The sequence below is a fragment of the Spermophilus citellus genome, assembly GCF_964194105.1.
Source record: "Spermophilus citellus genome assembly, chromosome: 2".
Classification (NCBI taxonomy): Eukaryota; Metazoa; Chordata; class Mammalia; order Rodentia; family Sciuridae; genus Spermophilus; species Spermophilus citellus.
Window position 1 is genome coordinate 236975489 of NC_138183.1, and position 11628 is coordinate 236987116.

At 43.2% G+C, this 11628-nt stretch overlaps 1 protein-coding gene across 10 annotated transcripts in view; it reads right to left on the reverse strand.

Annotated features, from left to right (window-relative positions):
- The window catches only part of PHF21A (PHD finger protein 21A), a 198057-nt gene extending 193457 nt beyond the window's left edge, over positions 1–4600 (reverse strand). For 3 of the 10 annotated variants that reach the window (XM_081279945.1, XM_081279943.1, XM_081279944.1), the window contains exon 1: positions 4033–4599. The gene's annotated coding sequence lies outside the window, so the exon portion shown is untranslated. The other 7 variants (XM_081279938.1, XM_081279942.1, XM_081279936.1 and 4 more) reach the window with 4 other exon arrangements.
- Between the last annotated feature and the right edge of the window lie 7028 nt (positions 4601–11628).

An 11628-nucleotide genomic window follows, 5' to 3' on the forward strand; every position in this document is an offset into this window, starting at 1 on the left:
TAGGCAGCATTTTTTAAACAAAGATTCAAAACTATAACAAAGAGATTTTTGGTAACCACAGCAGTATTTAAAAAACAAAAATTCATGAAGTGTCCAGGGTGCACCTTTAATGCATTAATTTCCCAACTGATAGGGAGAAAGTTAGCATTTTAAGATATAAGTTCTGTTTATGTATTAATTGGCTATCTATCCCAACAACTATCTGCATGGCTTCTTAAAATTTACAAAGAACTTTCATATGTCTTACCTAATTTGATCATACTAAGAAAGCAGTATAGTATGCCTACAAAAAAGACAAAACACAAAGCAGGTTCACTACATTTTCTATACATTTCCAAGTTTTTAAAACTTTGATATAAAACTTTACAAGCAACCACAGTAGCATGATTATTGCCCCTGATAATTCACTAACACAGAGTTTCAAAGGACCATATGCTGCAAATGCTATGAAACTGTTAAAGTAGTTACTTGGTCTTTATGCAGTTTTTGTTAAGTTTTAACTAAGCCATTGTCAGCAATGATCTATACCCACAAATGTAACTTTACTATAGTTCAAGAATCTCAACCTGTGGAGACCAACTTAAATACATCAACCATATGTATTTATAAAGTTGGGTGCCTAAGAAGCTCTCTATCTTAGAATCACTGTTCAAAGATTCAAGAACATACACACACACAATCTAAAATTTTTTCCCACAGATCCTTCTTTCCAAAAATCTCAACTACTCTACATCCTATTTATATTATTATTATAGAAAAGATCACAAGGCTTAAAACCCACATCATACCAATGATTTTTGTTTATTATAAATGCACGTTTTAAAAATGTGTTCAACCCCTCATTCATCATTACAAGAATGTAATGTAATTCATCATTACATTCCCCTTCAAAAAAAAAAAAAATTCTAACAGCACTCTATACCTAACTCCCCAACATTCTTAAGCTATCCACAATAACAAATCTACTCTGCATAGTATCATAAGCAGGTAAAACATGGTCAAAATCTTCAAATAGCAAATGAAATTTATTAATGGCATTTTTTAATGGACTTACTCAAAATCTTTCTGGAACTTTAAGGTGTTAATCCTGTTGCTTAGCTGAAGCTTAAGTAGAGCTGCAGTAAGTATTCAGACCCTCAAAATTCAAAAATTTCCTTTATCTCGTTGTAGCACCTCCTGCTGGATATCATTTAGAGATCTTCAGGTAAGCAGAAGAAGAGTATTTCTGAGGCCACTTCTTCCAGATAATTAAATAACCAAAAAGATGGACCCTTCAAAGCTAAAAGAAATAGTGCCCCATCCATCACTTATACTTAATAAAATATGGCATAGGTAGATATTTTATCACCGGTTCCATAAAGACTTGCCCAAGTCCAAAGTGCAACATCCTTAAAATAAAGTCTTTCAAAACTATCTCAAAACTAAGTTAAAATGCCATCAAAAGCACTGACACCAAAGACTTTATTATGGGTAGCCAAGCAATGCCAGTCCAGCTGCAAATACTATTATGTTACCAAAAGCAAAAGAAAAGCACTTGGAGTTTTTAACAAGTTGTCCATATGTTTGTGTTTTGAGAATTTTCTGCACTATTGTTATGTTCTTCACTTATAATTATTTATCTACAGAAGTCTTAGGTACAGAATATTTTTTAATAAGTATGAGTTTAAATGCACACAAAAACTTCCCCTTTGCCATCAAAAGATGTTCTGAGATTTCCAATGCATTCTTCGGACATTTTAAATGGCCCCTAATAACTTGTGTTAAGCCCCCCACCCCAGATTCCATACACAAATGAAGACTGAAGAAGAGAATAAGACACTTACCGAAATTAAAATGAATAATAGTATTTCCAGTAAAAATGTAGTAATCGTTTCCTACAAGCCTGTAAACCAAGTAAATTGTGAAACTTTGAAGAAAGGGGAGTGGGCTAACCTTCAAAAACCAAACAAAAGCTGACCTATTTATTTCCTTTACCCATACATATAAAGGAACACCAAATGTAAACAAATAACATAAACACTGAGAAGTATGTTTAAGCCTCAATTTCAGACCCCTTACTAGGCCTTCAATATAGCTGCAGATGTTGATGTTGATGAATAGTATCCTCTAAAAGGCATATCCCAGCTCCTCACTCTAAAGAACCCCTATAAAGTTGCCTATCAAAAGGTTCCTTCCTAGAGTGCACAACTGCTTTAAAAAAAAAAAAACTTTCATCAGCCTAAATTAATCTGATTCTAACATTCAGCTATCAATTATTAATATATAAATTTTCCTAACTTCCCTAGCTCAAATATCTACATTCCTGACACCTACCATTAAGAAAAATGCACAACTAGCACCCCAGCTATGGGGCAAATCACTGAAATCTGAAACATACCCACAAAGTTCACTGTCAAGGCCAGTGTTGAGGCCCAAACACGCTCGGACCTTAACTCACATTTGAAATTCTAGAAATCCATACTCCCAGAGACATCATTTAAAAACAACACAAATGGACGTGCGGGGTGAGATCCTCTACTTCAAGACCTAAACAAAGAATATTTCAACATATGACCGGAATATGATGACACCGTATTCACCAATGAAAACAAAACCTGCCTACCATTAGCAGTCGTCCCCTCATCTCAACAACTCAACTACTTAGAAATCACTCTCAGCACATCTACACCCCACAACCGGCGTGTGGCCTCCTCCCGGGGTGCAAGCCACAGACAAAGTTGAAAGAAGACATTCTCGCCCGGTGCCCAATCTCGAGATCAACCCCTCCCCTGCCAGAGCCACCTTGCTGCTACCCACCATCGCGAACGTGGTCAGGAGGAAAAAAAAAAAAAAAAAAGGAAGAAAGAAAGAAAAAGAAAAATAAATCCTAGCAGCACCGCTCAGCAGAATAAAGAGCAGAGAGAGGATGACGAGAAGTGTTGGGAACTGCGTGCACGACGGGGCTGGACCAAACGGAAAGAGTCCCACTCCGCGCGCCCCTCCCCCCGGCGGGGGCACGGGGGGGAGGGGCGGCCGCGGCCCCTCTCGGAGCGGCCTGTCCGGCCCGGCCCGCGCGGGGTCCCGGGGCGCCCCACGGCCGCAGGCGCCGGGGGCGACTGCGGGAGGGCCGGCCCCGGGGTGAGGGGTGCAGGCAGACTCTCCGGAATAACAAGTTGCAGAAGAAGAAGAATAAGCGGAATTTCCCCAACGCTGCTCCGGCCACCCAAGACAAATGCACCAACACACACACACACACACACACACACACACACACACACTCGGGCCCGGCGGCGTCAGCAGCCGCAGCTTATTTTTTTTTAAAACCAGATCCCTCAGTCATCAAACAAGATGGTTTTCCAAAAAAAAATTTTTTTTTAAATTAAATAAATAACCATAATAAAAACTTCCCCCCGACAGCATCCCGGGGTGGGGGGGTGGTGGAAGAGCCCACGCGACCTTCCCCGGGCCGAGGGGGAGCCGGAGGGGGCGGCCGAGGCTCCGCGCCCCCCGCCCCCGCCCGCGGCCCCCCCCGCCGGCCCCCCGCCGGGACAATGTGACGCCCCCTCCCCGCCACCCCCGGCGCGCCGCCTCTGTCACCCGCTCCGGCCCTGCACTCAGCGCCCAGGCTCCCGAGGCTGCTCATAAACTTACTTCCAATCTATCCTGGGGAGGGGTGGAGGGCAGAGGGGAGGAAGGGGGAGACGAGGTTTTCCCATTGTCTTTTTTTCGGGGGGGTAGGAATAGGAAGGGCACGCAGGGGGGCGCCCCGAAGGGGAAGTTATTGCTCAAATCTCAAGTTGACTGAGGGGTCCTGACGAGAACACCCCCTTTCCCTCCTCCCTCCCACACACCCCTCCCCTCCCCCTACCTCCCCCCACAACAAACTCCAAGCAGGCAGCCCCTGTTCCTCCCAGAGACAAACACCAGAGACAAGACAGAGGGAGAGAGGGCGACAGGGAGAGGGGGAGAGAGAAGGGGGAGGGAGGGGAAATAGAGCTACTCAAGAAAAAAAAGAGAGTGAGAAGAGAGAATGGAAAAGCTGGGATACTGCACCCTCCTGCTGCTGGCTGGCTGTCCCCCCTGGCAGCTGGAGGCAGGAACTCTGAGCAGGAGAAGCAGGAGGAGGAGGAGGAGGGAACTCTTCTTCATGGGGAGGGAGGGAAGAAGCTGGAGCTGCTGCTGCTGCTTCTGCTGCTGCTCTGGGCCTCTCGCACTTTTTAGATATTAGTGTGTTAAGATGGTAGGTTGTTCCCTTCTCCCTCCTCCTCCTCCTCCTCTCCTCTCTCTCTCTCTCTCCCTCTCTCTCTCTCTCTCACTCACTCTCTCTCTCTCTCTGGGCTGTTTCTTTCCTCCTCTTCCCCAGGCAAGGGGGGGTGGGGAGGAGGGGGTGGGGGGAGGAACTGGAGCCTCCTCCTCCTTCAGGAGAGACACACACAGGCCCCGGGCCGGAATGGGGGGTGGGAATCAGAGCAGCAGGAGAGAAACTGTGGGAGACAAACAAGCCCAACTCTTCATCCTCCTCCTCCTCCTCTCAGCAGCAGCAGCGAGCACCACCAGCCCATTCACCACCCGGCCCCGGGCCGCAGCACCTCCGCCGCCTCAGCCCGGGGATCCCTCCGCCCAGGCCCAGACACACTCGCCCGCGCGGGAACCCGCCGCGCGGCCCCGCCGGCCCGCCGCCGCCGCCGCCGTGCGCGCCCCCGCCGCTCCCGAGAGCCGGGCGAGAGGGACTGGGCTGGGAAAGCGGGGACGAGGGAGGGGGGAGTGGAGGCGCCGGGGGAGAGGGGCACGGCGGGGCGGGAGGGGGCCGCCGGGCGGAGTTGTACGGCGGTCGGCCCGGGCCCCCGCGCCCCCTCCCGCGGCTCCCGGGACGCGCGGGTCCCCCCCGGGGGCGCGGGGCGGCGGCGGGGGGGGGCGGCGGGGGCCCGCGGCGGCGTTCGGGCGGGCGGACTACTTGACGTGTCGGTGCGGCGAATTTATTTCACTTTGCCTAAGGAACGGGGTGTGCTGCGGCCCCCATTGCCTAGGGAAAAAACCCGGATGTAAAGTGAGTGAAACTAAACTAGAGTGAAGTAGGGCAGCAGCAGCCAAACTCCAGTGCAGCGGCGGCGGCGGCGGCGGCGGCGGTGATGGGGCCGAGCACGGAGCGGCGGCGGCCAAACTCCGGGGCCGCCGCAATCCTGGGCCCGTGTAGCGCTGCAGCTCGGCTCCCATGCAGCCGCAGCAGAGGCGAGGCCGGAGCCCGCTGCGGCCCCCCCAACTCCGCGGCCCGAGCCCAACTACCCCTCCCGCCGGCGGGAGCTGCAAAGGGGCTCCGAAGCGGCCCCAACTCCCTCCAGTGCAACAGCAGTTTGAAGGGGGGAAAACAAGCTGCGAGGGCAGGAGCGAGGAGAAGCAATGGGGAAGCACTGCAATGGGGGAGCGTGGTCCAGGCAACAGGAGAAAGATGCAACCTCAAGTCGAATGCAACATGCAATCCCCGGCCGCCGCTCGCCCGCTCCCTCCCTTCGCCACCCCGCCCCCTTTCCAAATAACTACCCTTGAACCACTTTATTAGCCGTACTTAGTCCTACACTCGCTACGGGGAGGGGCGGGGGACGGGGTCCTTCGCTCACCTTTATTTATTGCTGCTTTCTCCCCCCTCTCCATGTTTTTTATTCCTAAGTTCTTTTGTTCTAAGGGGGATGATGGCATTTACTTTTCTGCTTTGTGTAGCAGGGCAATCACTGGGAATCGGCCACGTATAATCCGGCGGTTTGTCATATTTTATTAGTGAAAGTATTTTATGCCTATTCTACCTCCAAGGACTGTAACATGGAGAACTGCAGGGAGGAGAAAAAACATCAGAAGAATTCTTGTTTTGAGAGATTTCTTGGTGGGGCGGGGGAGGGCTTTTTTTTGGAGGGGGGAGGAGGAAGAGGTTTATTTAGATTTTTAAATCGATAGTTTTCAACTTAAAGCTCAATGTTTTCGTACCGATGTATTACTGAATTCTAAAATAACCCACATAATAAAAGAAAAAAAGTAAAAAATCCTAGATCTAAAAAAAAAAAAAAATCCCATCTGGACAGTGATATTATCTGTTCTGTGCAGCACGCTGGACTTAACATAATGTTGGCCTTCGAATGTTAAATAACAATAAACCCCAGCCTCAACTGAATACAAATGGGGGGTGGGGGTGGTTTTGTTTTTAAGGCTCAGCACTTTTGTAGCATCTGCCACTACGCATTTTCCAGGCATTGATTAGCCATGCAACTCCCATAGGCATGAAGTCCAGTTTTTGCAGATAAAGAGCAACAGTGGTGAGATGATTTTCCCAAAGTCAAAGTGAGTCATTTGCAGAACCAGAAATAGCCTTGGACTTGATCTGTACTAGTCACATCTTTTCCTTTAAATAATATTTCCTCTAAGAAATAGTATTTAAAAATAAATACATATTTTTGCCTTGTTATGTATTTTCATAGAGGTGCTTTGAGATCATTGGATATGAAGGTATTTTCTTACTTTTACCACCTACAAAATTAAGTTAAGCTTCTCAAGAGAAAGCATTTCTTTAAAAAAAAATCTGATTTCTTAAAGTTAAAAAGTATGAATTTTATTTTACATGTGTAGGCCATTTGGTAGTCTGACTTTATGTTAAAAAAATTCACAGCAGAGAAAGTGTATAAGAGTTTGAGAGCGAAATGAAAATCCCTATAAATGATTCAGGAAGCCTGGATGAACTCATAATGTTGTGAAACTAAACCCATAATGCAGTCAAGATGAATAACTGAAGGACAGGTTGGGTACCCAGCTTTACCATCCTGAGGTAACTGTTTAAAATGAGTGAGGGAGAGGGACTTTGAAACTGGATCACCCCCTCACTGGAACCATAACCTCAAGGTGTCATTTCAGAGCATCTCAGGCTGTCAACATTTTTCAGAGGAAGACTGCTTTAGTGTCCTTTCTGGAATAATTCTTTTTTTTTTTTTTCTTTTTTTAGAATTTCACAGAAAAAAAAAAAATTCCAGAAACTCAAATTGTGCATGAATGTGTATTAGCTATAGAACAAGTCAGCAAACTTTTTTTTAAGTAAATAGTTAATATCTTAGGCTTTGCAGACTATAACATGTGTCACAACTTCTCAACTCCATGCCCTTATAACACTAAAGATTCTGAAAGAATACAATACTTTTTAAAGTGTCTGGCCGTGTTCTAATAAAAATTGCTTACTTATGGGCCTTGACATTTGAATCTTATGTACTTTTCATGTGTTATAAAATATTACTTTGATTTTTTTCAACCTTTAAAAATATAGGGTTTTGTTTGTTTGCTTTTCAGTGCTGGGTGAGCACTCTTATCACTGAGCAGACCCCCAGCAATTAAAAAAAAAAGTTAAAAAAAAGCATTTTTGCTTGTGGGGTCTTACAAAAACGGGCAGGATTGGACTCATAGGCTGTCATTTGCCCATCCCTGCTACAGAAGACTAAAGTTGAATAGCTATTGAACTTCTCCTACCAGAGGGTTCTTGGTACAACAATCAGGTGTCAATATCATGGAAAGTCCTATTCCAAATATTTACACTTTACTAAAATATCAACTGTTTAATGTCTAAAACTCCTATAACTACCAAACTTTATGGAGAAGAATACTGTAGCTTGTGATTCTTTGATAGGTCATGTTTCCATTTATATAGTCTTCCCCACTCTGGGAGGGTGAAGCAGAGTGGAATCATTCAGACATGGATTCTGAGACTTAAAAAGTATCTCTGTTTCAACTAAGGCAATGTGGACAAGTTACTTCACTTCTCAGAGCCTGTGTTCTCCTATTTTGTACAATGTAGTTGTTGGGGTGGGTGGGGGAGATAATAGATCAGTGGTAGGGCCTGTGCTTAGTTTAACAAGATCAAGGCCAGGGTTTGATTTAAAAAAAAAAAAAAAAAAAAAAAAAGAGTTTCAAGGGCCATTGAAAGGATTGAATGAAATAATTCATATAAAATATCTGGGACATAGAACTACATAACACATCTTTTCCTGTGTCCACAGATTCATTTTTCTGAGTTAATATAACTTTGGAGAAGCTGAACAGGTGGCATCCCAATATCTTGACAGTTGTAGTATATAGGGTTCAGGGTCTCAAGTTCATTAAAGGTTATAAGGTTGGAATTGTGGTAAATTTTAGTGGGTCTTATGCCCTATGCATCTTTGTATCTGACTCAGGTCACTTTGTGGGTGTATACTGCTGTGTGGCCTTGGGCAAAACACTTAGGCTCTCTGAACTTTGGTGTTTGTCAGAATAAAGATAATATCTTGCAGAATTGTTGTAATGATTGAATGGCATAAGTGCTAAAGGGAAGAAAAGATAATTCATATATTTAATGAAAACCCCAGAAATAAGCTGGAAACGGAAAGATTACTACCAAAAGCTCCTTTGAGGTAAGTCATGCAACTTTTAGAAATGAGTGGCATAGGCAGTCTGGTGATATAGCTCAGTGAGAGAGCCCTTGCCTAGGATATGTAAGGCCTAGGATTCCATCCCAGGCACTGCAAAATAAATAAATAAAATGGCATAATGATAGTAGATGCACAATAAGTTAGACCTCTCCTGTTATCTAGTTACTACCACCCCCTAAGAAATCCATGTAATCACTATCAAAATCATTTTCAGCCAAATAAAACTCAAATTTTGAACGTTTTTAGATATTAGATATACAGTTTAATTTTTATAAAAGTAGTCAAATCTATCAGCGTTTTCCTCTATGTTCCTGCCTTCTGTTCTATGCTTCAAGAGGTCATCAAACTTCAAAATTAGAAAAGTACTTATAGTTTTCTTCTTGCATTTTTATGGTTTCTGGTTCTTTTTAACATTTATTCCTGGTTACATTTATTAATTTTTGTTGTAAGAAAAGAGGTAGGAATTTAAATAACATTTTGATAGAAAATATTTAATTAACATTGGGATTCTAGTGATAACAAAATTTATTATTCAAAACGATAAGACAGGGCTGGGGAATAACTCAGTGGTGGAGCGCTTCCCTGGTATGCACATTGTCTTGGGTTTGACCCCAGCCCTGCAGGAAAAAAAAAAAAAAAAAGATAAAACAGCTAACTTCACACACACACATATATACACACTAAATATATAAAAAATACAACAGGCATTATTTACAGTAATAAAGAACAATTAAAGAAGTTTTCCCTTAATTTCCTCATTTACAGTTTTGTACTAACAGTGAACTCTCAGATATTAAGTACTAAACCCTTTTTTTATAGCTTTATTTAATCTATTTATTTTTATTTTTTATGTGGTGCTGAGGATCAAACCCAGTGCCTCACATGTGCTGGGCAAGCACTCTGCCACTGAGCCACAACCCCAGCCCAATATTAAGTATTTTTTTTACTTATATTTGTGCATATTATCTCTGATGTATTGGAATTTGACAGTATTTCAAAGAAAGTAATAGCCCACCCACCAAAGGACTAATTGACAGTTTTCTCATCCAATCTGGCTCCCCTCCCCTTTTCACAGGATCACTGTCCTTTTTTCGGCTCCAGGCTGAAAAGTCTCCCATTCTCTTTTAAAAGGTCAGTCTAAAGAAGACTCTGAAAACCTGAGGGTCCTACTTCTTCACTGAGGCAGGGAGGTAACTATTGGAACTCACCAGGTCGTTTTTTCTAACTCTTATTGGGCTGGAATAAATGAAAACCTGGCTCATACCAACAAAGCACTTAAATAAGTAGAGGAGGCATATCAATGTGATTTTTAAAGAATTATGACAGTAAATCCCCAATTTCTCTGTCTCAGTGGTTTCTGGTCTTTTTTAAAAAAATCTTCACTTTAACTGTTTTATAGTAAGCCAAAATCATAACTGGAAAAAAGCCAGGTGTAACTTGTAAATAAATAAATATTGGTGGATAAGCAGTCCACTCTCTGAAAAATACCTCCAATTTCATTACTTCGACATAAACTCCAAGGTCAATTTTATCCTAAGTGATTTTCAGGTGCATCTAATAGCGTTAACTAGACCAGGGCTCCTCAACACAGGCACCGTTGACCTTCTAGGCCAGGCAATTTTGTTGTTGTGTTGTCGGGGACACTGTAGGATGTTCAGCAGTTCAGCATCTTTTGGCCCGTGCTCACCAGCTCCAGGGGTAGCTTCCCCACAGTTTGACAACCCAAAATATCTCCAGATATCACCAAATGCCTCCTGTGTGTGTGAACGGGGTGATGGGAGGAGGATAAAATCTTACCTAGACTGGGGCTGGGGTGACGGAGTTGAGAGCCTCTGAACTAGATCAGATGCTATGGATGATTCACATATGCTTTTGGGTGTCTGTGACTCTACTGTCCTAGAAGCACAGCCCCGATTTCTTTTCCAAAAGTGATGCAGATCAGAAGGCCTAGGTTGAACCTGTCACTAAAAACTAAAATGGTCACCATCAGAGCTGTAGACACGTGTCCCTTAAAGCTGCTGAACTCTTAAAAGTATCACAGGGAAATCTTCCAAGACTGGGGATGTCGAAAGAATTTGATCATGTCGTTATTTCCACCTTTAGTTTATCTCGTATCAACATAAATAAATTACACTGCGGGCCTGAGCAAAGGTGTTATCTAGTGTTAGGCGTCACCAGATTTGGAGTCCAAGTACCTGAGCCTGGGTTTGGATTCTGCAAATGTCTAACTAATCATTTTATCTCTCTGGGCCTGATTACTTGTCCAAGATGAGGAAAACAAAAAATCCTTAAACAACTGGATTGAGGGGGTCTGAGCTGTTCACAGAAAGGAGCAGGGCTCATTCTTGAGGAATTAGGAACATTGATGTTGACCTTGGGTAAATGATGAGATGGGATAAGCCTAGGTTTCCTTATGTGCAAAATGCAGAAATAATCGTATACCTTTAGAGAGTTCTTACAACTGTTAAGTGAGGTAGTGTGTGTGTGTGTGTGTGTGTCAATGACATTGATAAATGTCATTTTAGTCCTTTGGCAAATTGTATTACATTGCACAAATACATATCAATTATTTGTCTTCCATGAACATTGACACTGAGAAACCTAAAGCACTAATTAGCACATTGATAGGAGCAAAATCCTTTTATAAATGTTGTTTCCCCAATTCCAACCCAGGGAAAGTTAGCATTAAACTGGAAAATGTGACCTTCTGTCTTCCAAGTTATATTGGTTAGGGCACAGGTTTGTTACCATAATATAAGATTCTCTTCCTCTCATTGAAATAATGTTCTAATAAGTTTTTCACAACCTCTGCATAGCTAGCACAACGTTTGTTGAGTCCTGAACATTTAAATCTGACTAGGTGCTGTTGTAGAATTCACCTATTTCATCACATCCTCAAATGGGGTACAGGGAGTGTTTTCTAAATAAAGGGATCTGGAATATTTTTATGTGAACTTTTCATTGAAGTAATAACATTCACACAGAGAAGTGCACAAATCACAGGTTATACATTGTGGTCAATTTTCACAGAACAAACATACCTATGTTCTCACTGGGTGTTTTTGAAGGTTAGAGAATTCCATAATAAACATATATTTTATATTATTCAGGAGAGATAAAAAAGGAGTATCATGAATTTGAAAGAAGATAGTGAGGATTTTCCAGATCAGATAGCAACTGTCTTTAAGATGCAAATGTGGTTTTTATTTATCAAATG